This window comes from Podarcis erhardii, assembly GCF_964252035.2.
Source record: "Podarcis erhardii genome assembly, chromosome: 18".
Classification (NCBI taxonomy): domain Eukaryota; kingdom Metazoa; phylum Chordata; class Lepidosauria; order Squamata; family Lacertidae; genus Podarcis; species Podarcis erhardii.
Window position 1 is genome coordinate 1,133,913 of NC_138516.1, and position 13,422 is coordinate 1,147,334.

Sequence of the window (13,422 nt, forward strand, 5' to 3'; positions counted from 1 at the left end):
CGTACAGCGATCCCCTTCGTTTCCTCCTTTCCCCCATTCATCAAGTGCTTGACCAATCCCCAAGCGCCCTTCCTGACAGAGCCCTCTTTCCTTTGCCAATCCGAAGCGCGGGATCAGGAGAGGTTGCGAAACATCGCCCTCTAGCGACGCCTGCGCTGGTACTGCAGCTGCCCAAGCAGGGAAGGGCGAAGAAGCCAGGGACACCCACGGGCTGCATTGGAGCGACCCTCCATTGAGGAGGAATCTGGAGAAAGAAATCAGCAGAAATCCTTCCCGGGACGGGTTGGCATCCTGCCAAGGCTGCTTCTTCAGGGGGAAGGTGGCCATCCGAGGAGGGGCTTGGGGCTGAGCCTGGCATTGCCCTCATCTCTGAAGCTTATGCTCACGTCCCCACCTGCCCTATGGCATAAGGGTCAAGCCCTCCATCCTTCCCATCCAGGAAACCATCTCCTCCCGGTCTCCGTGTACTGGAAAGACAAAGGTCTGGAGGGTCAGAGATGGCAGGTATTTGCCTTTGCCTTACATTTGGGATGGACACGGCATCAGTTTTCACCCCAGTACCACACCTGTTCTATGACATGTTCACGACATGTGTGTGATGCTTCCAACAAGGTGTTGGGGGTAACCTGGAGAAACTTGTTCAAAGGAGGAGCCCCCATTGTTCGGGGCTTCTCTCTGCATCTTCGATGCTGTATTCGCGAGTCATTGTTATCGGAAAGTTTTTCCTGATGTTGGTTTGGAATCTCCTTCCTTGTAACTTTACAATAATGTTCTGACTTTATATACATACAGTGGTACCTCGGGTTACAGACGCTTCAGGTTACAGACTCCCCTAACCCAGAAATAGTACCTCGGGTTAAGAACTTTGCTTCAGGATGAGAACAGAAATCACGTGGCAGCGGCCAGGCGGCAGCAGGAGGCCCCATTAGCTAAAATGGTACCTCAGGTTAAGAACAATTTCAGGTTAAGAACAGAATTTGTATCTATAAACCAAGAGCAAGAGATTCAGATGACGTTAAAGAATGAGTTTATCAATCAGGTACCAATCAGAACAAAGTGAATGGTCAGAAATAACATCTCAACTGCGAAAAGAAGAATGGTTGGTGTAAACCCCCGAAACCAAGTTAATAATTGCATTTCAATGGGTCTGCTTTAGGTTTCATTGCAATCAAGGCGATGAGATGATAATAATAATAATAATAATAATAATAATAATAATAATAATAATAATAATATTGCTTTCCCTGGCCACTCTGGGCGGCTCCCAACAGAATATTAAAAGCACTATCCAAATCACAGCCACAACATGCATTTCAAGCATTTTTGGAGCTCTAAATTGCAGGTCAAACAACTGGCGGGTGGCCAAGGCCATTTTGGCCTCTGTTGTCCAGGGCGCCGGAGCCGCGGGACGTCGGGAAAAGGGGGAAGCCCTTCTAGGTGCCTCCAAGGGAATGAGGAAAAGGACGAGGTCTCTTGGAGGCTTCCTGGGTTAGGTGGGTTTAGTAGTCGAAGAATTGGTTATTCTTAGTTTATTAGCAGGCCAGGAGGAAGGTTGCGCAGGGCAGCCTGGGAAGGGCGAGGGAAAGGCTGGGAGGAAAAGCCTTCTCTCTTTTTCCATCGCTCTGCCCCTCCATCAAGTTTAAATGGAAGAATCCAAATACGTTTAGAGAAAAATAAAATGATAGGAAACAGGATCCTTTTTTGGAGAAGAAGGGGCAGCAAAGCATGCTGGGAAGAAGGACATGAGGGAAATGAAACCTAACAAAGGATAATTTACCAATAAAGCTAATAAGTGAAACCTAACAAAAGACACCTTCAGATTTATTTATTCAGTTATACATTGGAAAACGGGTAAATTTCAAGTATAGGAAGCTGGATCCTTGTTTGTGAGAAGAAGGGGCAGCAAAGCATGCTGGGAAGAAGGACGTGAGGGAAATGAAACCTAATAAAGGATAATTTATCAATAAAGCTAATAAGTGAAACCTAACAAAAGACACCTTCAGATTTATTTATTCAGTTATACATTGGAAAACGGGTAAATTTCAAGTATAGGAAGCTGGATCCATGTTTGTGAGAAGAAGGGGTAGCAAAGCATGCTGGGAAGAAGGACGTGAGGGAAATGATAGATAGATAGATAGATTCTTTATTGTCATTACACAAGTGCAACATTGCACAAGTGCAACGAAATTGGATGCCATCCCTTAAAAACAACAAAAGCAAAACAACAACAACAACCAAACAAACCACATTCCAGCCACACCCCCACCCACACCCATCAAACTCCCAGGTCACACTATCGAGTTACTGCATTTAAGAAGGCACAGCTCTTGGATAGAAACTATTTTCAGTCTATTTGTCCTTGACTTGATGTTTCTGTATCTCCTGCCAGAAGGCAGTAGTACAAACAGACTGTGTCCCGGGTGAGATGCATCCTGCAGGATATTGTTTGCTTTCCTAAGACAACGGGAACCGTACAGTTCTTCCAAAGATGGGAGGGGATGACCAATAATCCTTTGGGCTGTGGTTATGACCTTCTGGAGCACCTTCCTCTTCCTAGCTGTAAAGCCAGCTGGAGAACCAGGCACAAATACAGTAGTGAGAATGCTCTCTATGGAGCCTCGGTAGAAGGACACCAGCAGTCTCTCACTCAGATTGTTCTTCTTTAAAAGTCTGAGGAAATAAATTCTCTGCTGGGCCTTCTTCACCAGAGCAGTGGTATTTGCGCTCCAAGTCATGCCCTGATCGATAGTCACTCCCAAAAACCTGAATTCCGCCACCCTCTCCACCCGTTCCCCGTTGATATACAAGGGCTGAATGTCCGCCTTTTTTTCCTGTAATCCACCACCAATTCCTTGGTCTTAGCCGTATTAAGAGCCAGATTGTTCTCTCCACACCAAGCACAAAGCCGCTCCACCTCGTCCCGATAGGCGGACTCATCCCCTCCTGAAATGAGCCCCACCACCGTAGTGTCATCAGCAAACGTGATGATTTTGTTGCTGGAATAAATGGCTGTACAATCATACGTATAGAGAGTATAGAGCAGGGGACTCAACACACAACCCTGTGGTGAGCCGGTGTTAAGGCTAAGGGCTGTGGACATATGTGACCCTACTCTAACCCTCTGAGAACGTTCTGACAAAAAGTCCAAAACCCAGAGACAGGTGGAGTTGGAGAGTCCAATCGCCTCTAGCTTGGACACCAGTCTATGGGGGAGGATAGTGTTAAAAGCAGAGCTAAAATCCACAAACAGCAGCCTCACATAACTCCCCGGCTGCTCCAGATGGAACAGAGCAGCATGGAGAGTGGTAGTGATAGCGTCTTCCGTGGATCTATTTGCCCTGTATGCAAACTGGTAGTTGTCAAAAGTTGATGGAAGACAGGAAATAATGTGACGGCGCACCAGTTTTCTCAAAACACTTCATGATGATTGGAGTCAGTGCAACTGGTCTGTAGTCGTTCAGACTACTGATTGTGGATTTTTTAGGCAGAGGAACAAAGGAAACCTAACAAAGGATAATTTACCAATAAAGCTAATAAGTGAAACCTAACAAAAGACACCTTCAGATTTATTTATTCAGTTATACATTGGAAAACGGGTAAATTTCAAGTATAGGAAGCTGGATCCTTGTTTGTGAGAAGAAGGGGCAGCAAAGCATGCTGGGAAGAAGGACCTGAGGGAAATGAAACCAAACCTAGGTTTCAGGTGAGCCCGGGAGAGAGAGGGGCCCCTGGGGGGTGGATCCTGCACTCTGCACGCCCTCAGAGGCCGGAGAGGCTGGCAGGGACGGGGCCCCCAGGTGAGCCCGGGAGAGAGAGGGGCCCCTGGGGGGATCTGCACTCTGCACGCCCTCAGAGGCCGGAGAGGCTGGCAGGGACGGGGCCCCCAGGTGAGCCCGGGAGAGAGAGAGAGGGGCCCCTGGGGGATCTGCACTCTGCACGCCCTCAGAGGCCGGAGAGGCTGGCAGGGACAGGGCCCCCAGGTGAGCCCGGGAGAGAGAGAGAGGGGCCCCTGGGGGATCTGCACTCTGCACACCCTCAGAGGCCGGAGAGGCTGGCAGGGACGGGGCCCCCAGGTAAGCCCGGGAGAGAGAGAGAGGGGCCCCTGGAGGATTTGCACTCTGCACGCCCTCAGAGGCCGGAGAGGCTGGCAGGGACGGGGCCCCCAGGTGAGCCCGGGAGAGAGAGGGGCCTCTGGGGGATCTGCACTCTGCACGCCCTCAGAGGCCGGAGAGGCTGGCAGGGACGGGGCCCCCAGGTGAGCCCGGGAGAGAGAGGGGCCCCTTGGGGATCTGCACTCTGCACGCCCTCAGAGGCCGGAGAGGCTGGCAGGGGGAGGGCCCTCAGGTGAGCCCAGGAGAGAGAGGGGCCCCTGGGGGGATCTGCACTCTGCACGCCCTCAGAGGCCGGAGAGGCTGGCAGGGACGGGGCCCCCAGGTGAGCCCGGAAGAGAGAGAGGGGGGCCCCTGGGGGATCTGCACTCTGCACGCCCTCAGAGGCCGGAGAGGCTGGCAGGGACGGGGCCCCCAGGTGAGCCCGGGAGAGAGAGAGAGGGGCCCCTGGGGGATCTGCACTCTGCACGCCCTCAGAGGCCGGAGAGGCTGGCAGGGACGGGGCCCCCAGGTGAGCCCGGGAGAGAGAGAGAGGGGCCCCTGGGGGATCTGCACTCTGCACGCCCTCAGAGGCCAGAGAGGCTGGCAGGGACGGGGCCCCCAGGTGAGCCTGGGAGAGAGAGGGGCCCCTGGGGGGATCTGCACTCTGCACGCCCTCAGAGGCCGGAGAGGCTGGCAGGGACGGGGCCCCCAGGTGAGCCCGGGAGAGAGAGAGAGGGGCCCCTGGGGGGATCTGCACTCTGCACGCCCTCAGAGGCCGGAGAGGCTGGCAGGGACGGGGCCCCCAGGTGAGCCCGGGAGAGAGAGAGAGGGGCCCCTGGGGGATCTGCACTCTGCACACCCTCAGAGGCCAGAGAGGCTGGCAGGGACGGGGCCCCCAGGTGAGCCCGGGAGAGAGAGGGGCCTCTGGGGGGATCTGCACTCTGCACGCCCTCAGAGGCCGGAGAGGCTGGCAGGGACGGGGCCCTCAGGTGAGCCCGGGAGAGAGAGGGGCCCCTGGGGGGTTCTGCACTCTGCACACCCTCAGAGGCCGGAGAGGCTGGCAGGGACGGGGCCCCCAGGTGAGCCCGGGAAAGAGAGAGAGGGGCCCCTGGGGGGATCTGCACTCTGCACGCCCTCAGAGGCCGGAGAGGCTGGCAGGGACGGGGCCCCCAGGTGAGCCCGGGAGAGAGGGGGGGGGCCCTGGAGGGATCTGCACTCTGCACGCCCTCAGAGGCCGGAGAGGCTGGCAGGGACGGGGCCCCCAGGTGAGCCCGGGAGAGAGAGAGAGGGGCCCCTGGGGGATTTGCACTCTGCACGCCCTCAGAGGCCGGAGAGGCTGGCAGGGACGGGGCCCCCAGGTGAGCCCGGGAGAGAGAGAGAGGGGCCCCTGGGGGATTTGCACTCTGCACGCCCTCAGAGGCCGGAGAGGCTGGCAGGGACGGGGCCCCCAGGTGAGCCCGGGAGAGAGAGGGGCCCTGGGGGGATCTGCACTCTGCACGCCCTCAGAGGCCGGAGAGGCTGGCAGGGGCAGGGACCCCAGGTGAGTCTGGGAAAGAGAGGGGCCCCTGGGGATTTGCACTCTGCACGCCCTCAGAGGCCAGAGAGGCTGGCAGGGACGGGGCCCCCAGGTGAGCCCGGGAGAGAGAGGGGCCCCTGGGGGATCTGCACTCTGCACACCCTCAGAGGCCGGAGAGGCTGGCAGGGGCAGGGACCCCAGGTGAGTCTGGGAAAGAGAGGGGCCCCTGGCCGATTTGCACTCTGCACGCCCTCAGAGGCCGGAGAGGCTGGCAGGGACGGGGCCCCCAGGTGAGCCCGGGAGAGAGAGGGGCCCCTGGGGGGATCTGCACTCTGCACGCACTCAGAGGCCGGAGAGGCTGGCAGGGACGGGGCCCCCAGGTGAGCCCGGGAGAGAGAGGGGCCCCTGGGGGGATCTGCACTCTGCACGCCCTCAGAGGCCGGAGAGGCTGGCAGGGACGGGGCCCCCAGGTGAGCCTGGGAGGGAGAGAGAGGGGCCTCTGGGGGGATCTGCACTCTGCACGCCCTCAGAGGCCGGAGAGGCTGGCAGGGACGGGGCCCCCAGGTGAGCCCGGGAGAGAGAGAGAGGGGCCTCTGGGGGGATCTGCACTCTGCACGCCCTCAGAGGCCGGAGAGGCTGGCAGGGACGGGGCCCCCAGGTGAGTCTGGGAGAGAGAGAGAGGGGCCCCTGGGGGGATTTGCACTCTGCACGCCCTCAGAGGCCGGAGAGGCTGGCAGGGACGGGGCCCCCAGGTGAGCCCGGGGGAGAGAGAGAGGGGCCCCTGGGGGGATCTGCACTCTGCACGCCCTCAGAGGCCGGAGAGGCTGGCAGGGACGGGGCCCCCAGGTGAGCCTGGGAGAGAGAGGGGCCCCTGGGGGGATCTGCACTCTGCACGCCCTCAGAGGCCGGAGAGGCTGGCAGGGACGGGGCCCCCAGGTGAGCCCGGGAGAGAGAGAGAGGGGCCCCTGGGGGGATCTGCACTCTGCACGCCCTCAGAGCCGGAGAGGCTGGCAGGGACGGGGCTCCCAGGTGAGCCCGGGAGAGAGAGGGGCCCCTGGGGGGATCTGCACTCTGCACGCCCTCAGAGGCCAGAGAGGCTGGCAGGGACGGGGCCCCCAGGTGAGCCCGGGAGAGAGAGGGGCCTCTGGGGGGATCTGCACTCTGCACGCCCTCAGAGGCCGGAGAGGCTGGCAGGGATGGGGCCCCCAGGTGAGCCCGGGAGAGAGAGAGAGGGGCCCCTGGGGGGATCTGCACTCTGCACGCCCTCAGAGGCCGGAGAGGCTGGCAGGGACGGGGCCCCCAGGTGAGCCCGGGAGAGAGAGAGGGGGGCCTCTGGGGGGATCTGCACTCTGCACGCCCTCAGAGGCCGGAGAGGCTGGCAGGGACGGGGCCCCCAGGTGAGCCCGGGAGAGAGAGAGAGGGGCCCCTGGGGGGATCTGCACTCTGCACGCCCTCAGAGGCCGGAGAGGCTGGCAGGGACGGGGCCCCCAGGTGAGCCCGGAGAGAGAGAGAGGGGCCCCTGGGGGATCTGCACTCTGCACGCCCTCAGAGGCCGGAGAGGCTGGCAGGGATGGGGCCCCCAGGTGAGCCCGGGAGAGAGAGAGAGGGCCCCTGGGGGGATCTGCACTCTGCACGCCCTCAGAGGCCGGAGAGGCTGGCAGGGGGAGGGCCCTCAGGTGAGCCCAGGAGAGAGAGGGGCCCCTGGGGGGATCTGCACTCTGCACGCCCTCAGAGGCCGGAGAGGCTGGCAGGGACGGGGCCCCCAGGTGAGCCCGGGAGAGAGAGAGAGGGGCCCCTGGGGGGATCTGCACTCTGCACGCCCTCAGAGGCCGGAGAGGCTGGCAGGGACGGGGCCCCCAGGTGAGCCCGGGAGAGAGAGAGAGGGGCCCCTGGGGGGATCTGCACTCTGCACGCCCTCAGAGGCCGCAGAGGCTGGCAGGGACGGGGCCCCCAGGTGAGCCCGGGAGAGAGAGAGAGGGGCCCCTGGGGGATCTGCACTCTGCACACCCTCAGAGGCCAGAGAGGCTGGCAGGGACGGGGCCCCCAGGTGAGCCCGGGAGAGAGAGGGGCCTCTGGGGGGATCTGCACTCTGCACGCCCTCAGAGGCCGGAGAGGCTGGCAGGGACGGGGCCCTCAGGTGAGCCCGGGAGAGAGAGGGGCCCCTGGGGGGTGAATCCTGCACTCTGCACACCCTCAGAGGCCGGAGAGGCTGGCAGGGGACGGGGCCCCCAGGTGAGCCCGGGAAAGAGAGAGAGGGGCCCCTGGGGGGATCTGCACTCTGCACGCCCTCAGAGGCCGGAGAGGCTGGCAGGGACGGGGCCCCCAGGTGAGCCCGGGAGAGAGAGGGGCCCCTGGGGGGTGAATCCTGCACTCTGCACACCCTCAGAGGCCGGAGAGGCTGGCAGGGACGGGGCCCCCAGGTGAGCCCGGGAGAGAGAGGGGGGGCCCCTGGAGGGATCTGCACTCTGCACGCCCTCAGAGGCCGGAGAGGCTGGCAGGGACGGGGCCCCCAGGTGAGCCCGGGAGAGAGAGAGAGGGGCCCCTGGGGGATTTGCACTCTGCACGCCCTCAGAGGCCGGAGAGGCTGGCAGGGACGGGGCCCCCAGGTGAGCCCGGGAGAGAGAGAGAGGGGCCCCTGGGGGATTTGCACTCTGCACGCCCTCAGAGGCCGGAGAGGCTGGCAGGGACGGGGCCCCCAGGTGAGCCCGGGAGAGAGAGGGGCCCCTGCGGGGATCTGCACTCTGCACGCCCTCAGAGGCCAGAGAGGCTGGCAGGGACGGGGCCCCCAGGTGAGCCCGGGAGAGAGAGGGGCCCCTGGGGGGATCTGCACTCTGCACACCCTCAGAGGCCGGAGAGGCTGGCAGGGGCAGGGACCCCAGGTGAGTCTGGGAAAGAGAGGGGCCCCTGGGGGATTTGCACTCTGCACGCCCTCAGAGGCCAGAGAGGCTGGCAGGGACGGGGCCCCCAGGTGAGCCCGGAGAGAGAGGGGCCCCTGGGGGGATCTGCACTCTGCACACCCTCAGAGGCCGGAGAGGCTGGCAGGGGCAGGGACCCCAGGTGAGTCTGGGAAAGAGAGGGGCCCCTGGGGGATTTGCACTCTGCACGCCCTCAGAGGCCGGAGAGGCTGGCAGGGACGGGGCCCCCAGGTGAGCCCGGGAGAGAGAGAGAGGGGCCCCTGGGGGATCTGCACTCTGCACGCCCTCAGAGGCCGGAGAGGCTGGCAGGGACGGGGCCCCCAGGTGAGCCTGGGAGGGAGAGAGAGGGGCCTCTGGGGGGATCTGCACTCTGCACGCCCTCAGAGGCCGGAGAGGGTGGCAGGGACGGGGCCCCCAGGTGAGCCCGGGCGAGAGAGGGGCCCCTGGGGGGATCTGCACTCTGCACGCCCTCAGAGGCCGGAGAGGCTGGCAGGGACGGGGCCCCCAGGTGAGCCCGGGGAGAGAGAGGGGCCCCTGGGGGGATCTGCACTCTGCACGCCCTCAGAGGCCGGAGAGGCTGGCAGGGACGGGGCCCCCAGGTGAGCCCGGGAGGGAGAGAGAGGGGCCTCTGGGGGGATCTGCACTCTGCACGCCCTCAGAGGCCGGAGAGGCTGGCAGGGACGGGGCCCCCAGGTGAGCCCGGGAGAGAGAGAGAGGGGCCTCTGGGGGGATCTGCACTCTGCACGCCCTCAGAGGCCGGAGAGGCTGGCAGGGACGGGGCCCCCAGGTGAGCCCGGGAGAGAGAGAGAGGGGCCTCTGGGGGGATCTGCACTCTGCACGCCCTCAGAGGCCGGAGAGGCTGGCAGGGACGGGGCCCCCAGGTGAGTCTGGGAGAGAGAGAGAGGGGCCCCTGGGGGATTTGCACTCTGCACGCCCTCAGAGGCCGGAGAGGCTGGCAGGGACGGGGCCCCCAGGTGAGCCCGGGGGAGAGAGAGAGGGGCCCCTTGGGGGATCTGCACTCTGCACGCCCTCAGAGGCCGGAGAGGCTGGCAGGGACGGGGCCCCCAGGTGAGCCTGGGAGAGAGAGGGGCCCCTGGGGGGATCTGCACTCTGCACGCCCTCAGAGGCCGGAGAGGCTGGCAGGGACGGGGCCCCCAGGTGAGCCCGGGAGAGAGAGAGAGGGGCCCCTGGGGGGATCTGCACTCTGCACGCCCTCAGAGGCCGGAGAGGCTGGCAGGGACGGGGCCCCCAGGTGAGCCCGGGAGAGAGAGAGAGGGGCCCCTGGGGGGATCTGCACTCTGCACGCCCTCAGAGGCCGGAGAGGCTGACAGGGACGGGACCCCCAGGTGAGCCCGGGAGAGAGAGAGAGGGGCCCCTGGGGGGATCTGCACTCTGCACGCCCACAGAGGCCGGAGAGGCTGGCAGGGACGGGGCCCCAAGTGAGCCCGGGAGAGAGAGGGGCCCCTGGGGGATCTGCACTCTGCACGCCCTCAGAGGCCAGAGAGGCTGGCAGGGACGGGGCCCCCAGGTGAGCCCGGGAGAGAGAGGGGCCTCTGGGGGGATCTGCACTCTGCACGCCCTCAGAGGCCGGAGAGGCTGGCAGGGATGGGGCCCCCAGGTGAGCCCGGGAGAGAGAGAGAGGGGCCCCTGGGGGGATCTGCACTCTGCACGCCCTCAGAGGCCGGAGAGGCTGGCAGGGACGGGGCCCCCAGGTGAGCCCGGGAGAGAGAGAGGGGGGCCTCTGGGGGGATCTGCACTCTGCACGCCCTCAGAGGCCGGAGAGGCTGGCAGGGACGGGGCCCCCAGGTGAGCCCGGGAGAGAGAGAGAGGGGCCCCTGGGGGGATCTGCACTCTGCACGCCCTCAGAGGCCGGAGAGGCTGGCAGGGACGGGGCCCCCAGGTGAGCCCGGGAGAGAGAGAGAGGGGCCCCTGGGGGGATCTGCACTCTGCACGCCCTCAGAGGCCGGAGAGGCTGGCAGGGATGGGGCCCCCTGGTGAGCCCGGGAGAGAGAGAGAGGGGCCCCTGGGGGGATCTGCACTCTGCACGCCCTCAGAGGCCGGAGAGGCTGGCAGGGGGAGGGCCCTCAGGTGAGCCCAGGAGAGAGAGGGGCCCCTGGGGGGATCTGCACTCTGCACGCCCTCAGAGGCCGGAGAGGCTGGCAGGGACGGGGCCCCCAGGTGAGCCCGGGAGAGAGAGGGGCCCCTGGGGGATCTGCACTCTGCACGCCCTCAGAGGCCGGAGAGGCTGGCAGGGACGGGGCCCCCAGGTGAGCCTGGGAGAGAGAGGGGCCCCTGGGGGATCTGCACTCTGCACGCCCTCAGAGGCCGGAGAGGCTGGCAGGGACGGGGCCCCCAGGTGAGCCCGGGAGAGAGAGAGAGGGGCCCCTGGGGGGTGGATCCTGCACTCTGCACGCCCTCAGAGGCCGGAGAGGCTGGCAGGGACGGGGCCCCCAGGTGAGCCCAGGAGAGAGAGGGGCCCCTGGGGGATTTGCACTCTGCACGCCCTCAGAGGCTTTGTAGTCTAAGCTCAGGGGGCTCTTTGAGCCGGCATCTCTCTGGGGGGTGACCCATTGGTCAGCATCCTTCTTAAATTGTGGTGCCCGGAATTGGACACAGTATTCCACGTTGGGACTGACCAAGGCAGAACAGAGCTCAGTCTTGTAAGCCACTGGGATTAGTAGCAATAAAAGTAATAATAATCACAACAAGATAGTAATATTAGACTTTGTTAACAAATATGTATGTTGCTTAACTGTGTGTGCATTGCAATCACTTATTCACTGTTGTGCGTAGTAATTTTAAGTGCATTCTTGATATTACAATCAAGGAGCAATACTGTTAAAATGCATATTTTCTTTAAATATAAACACAGAAAGAAATGAAGCTCCCAATTCATCGGATGATGACCTGTGCCACAAACCAGGAACCAGGCAGAGGGCCTTCTTGGTGGTGGCGCCCTCCCTGTGGAACGCCCTCCCAGCAGATGTCAAGGAAGGAAACAACTACCTGACTTTTAGAAGACATCTGAAGGTAGCCCTGTTTATGGATGTTTTTCATGTTTGATGTATTTATCGTGTTTTGAATATTCTATTGGGAGCCACCCAGAGTGGCTGGGGAAACCAAGCCAGATGGGTGGGGTATAAATAAATGGTTGTTGTTGTTACACTAGATTTAATGAACATTCATATCAGAGTGCCCTGTAAATTGATAGTCAATTGATAGCCATATATACTAACCTTTTATGCTCTTCCATATCCATTTAATGCTCCGAAACCCTTCTTTTAGCTTCTTTTAGACTTTTATGTGTAAAAGTGTATTAATTTTGTGTATTAATGCTTTCTAGCTTTCCAAAATGTTTTACAGATTGCTGGTCTACTGAATGCTGGTCTACTACCATAATAAAGATTTAATTGATTGAAATGAAGTATCCTATAGTAATGCAGTGATTGGACACCAAAATAATATAATACAGGTAATTCATAATGAAATATACAGTTTCCAGATCCTGTAAGACAGGCGCTGACACGGACCACAGCAGCGACCCATGAGGCAGATGTACTCATAAAGTTTGTGTTTCACTACTGAGGGAAGTGATGGAGGTGATAGTGCGCGTGTCACGTGACTAGTCAGGCGAAATGGCTGCGTCTGCAGCGGAGAAGGCGTCTTGTGTTCTTGAATTGAGCAAAACGGAGTTTGTTGTGCAACTGCATTTTCGATTGTGATGTGTGTTGTGTGACAAGGGTGCACACATAGAACATCTGTGACTGTTTCTAAAATACTTCAACATTCTCCTACAATTCTGTCACAGGTAACATGAGATATATTCTTTTTTTATAGAGTTTTGAAACTGTATACTTCATTATGAATTACCCTGTGTAATACTATACTATACTATACTATACTATACTATACTATACTATACTATACTATACTATACTATAATCGTACTTTTCCGTGTATAAGACGCGGAAAATGGGATCCCACCATTTTCTTAATTTTGAGTCCCCCAAAATAGGGCGTGTCTTATACACGGGGGCATGTTCTACACGGGAAAATACAGTAATATGTAATATAATATACCGTATTTTTTGCTCTATAAGACTCACTTTTTGCCTCCTAAAAAGTATGGGGAAATGTCTGTGCGTCTTATGGAGCGAATGTAGGCTGCGCAGCTATCCCAGAAGCCAGAACAGCAAGAGGGATCACTGCTTTCGCTGGCTTCTGAGATTCAGAATATTTTTTTTCTTGTTTTCCTCCTCCAAAAACTAGGTGTGTCTTATGGTCTGATGTGTCTTATGGAGCGAAAAATATGGTAATATAATATAATATAATATAATATAATATAATATAATATAATATAAGGTAAAGGGACCCCTGACCATTAGGTCCAGTCATGGCCGACTCTGGGGTTGCGATGCTCATCATGCTTTATTGGCCGAGGGAGCCGGCGTACAGCTTCCGGGTCATGTGGCCAGCATGACAAAACCGCTTCTGGCGAACCAGAGCAGCACACGGAAACGCCGTTTACCTTCCCACTGGAGCGGTACCTATTTATCTACTTGCACTTTGACTTGCTTTCGAACTGCTAGGTTGGCAGAAGCTGGCACCGAACAATGGGAGCTCACCCCGTCGCGGGGATTCAAACCGTCAACCTTCTGATCGGCAAGACCTAGGTTCTGTGGTTTAACCCACAGCGCCACCCGCGTCCCAATATAATATAATAATATAAAATACAGTATTTTTCGCCATATAGGACGCACTATTTCCCCTCCAAAAATGAAGGGGAAATGTGTGTGCGTCCTATGGGGCGAATGCAGGCTTTCGCTGAAGGCTGGAGAGCGAGAGGGGTTGGTGCGCACCGACCCCTCTCGCTCTCCAGGCTTCAGGAAGCTCTGCGCAA

General features: G+C 59.8%; 1 long non-coding RNA gene across 1 annotated transcript; it reads left to right on the forward strand.

Annotated features, from left to right (window-relative positions):
• The first annotated feature begins 1,361 nt into the window (after positions 1-1,361).
• LOC309333106 lies at positions 1,362-12,249 on the forward strand. Its single transcript, XR_014152386.1, has 3 exons — positions 1,362-1,468; positions 11,395-11,552; positions 12,025-12,249. It is a non-coding gene; the product is annotated as an uncharacterized lncRNA (long non-coding RNA).
• Positions 12,250-13,422: the final 1,173 nt, after the last annotated feature.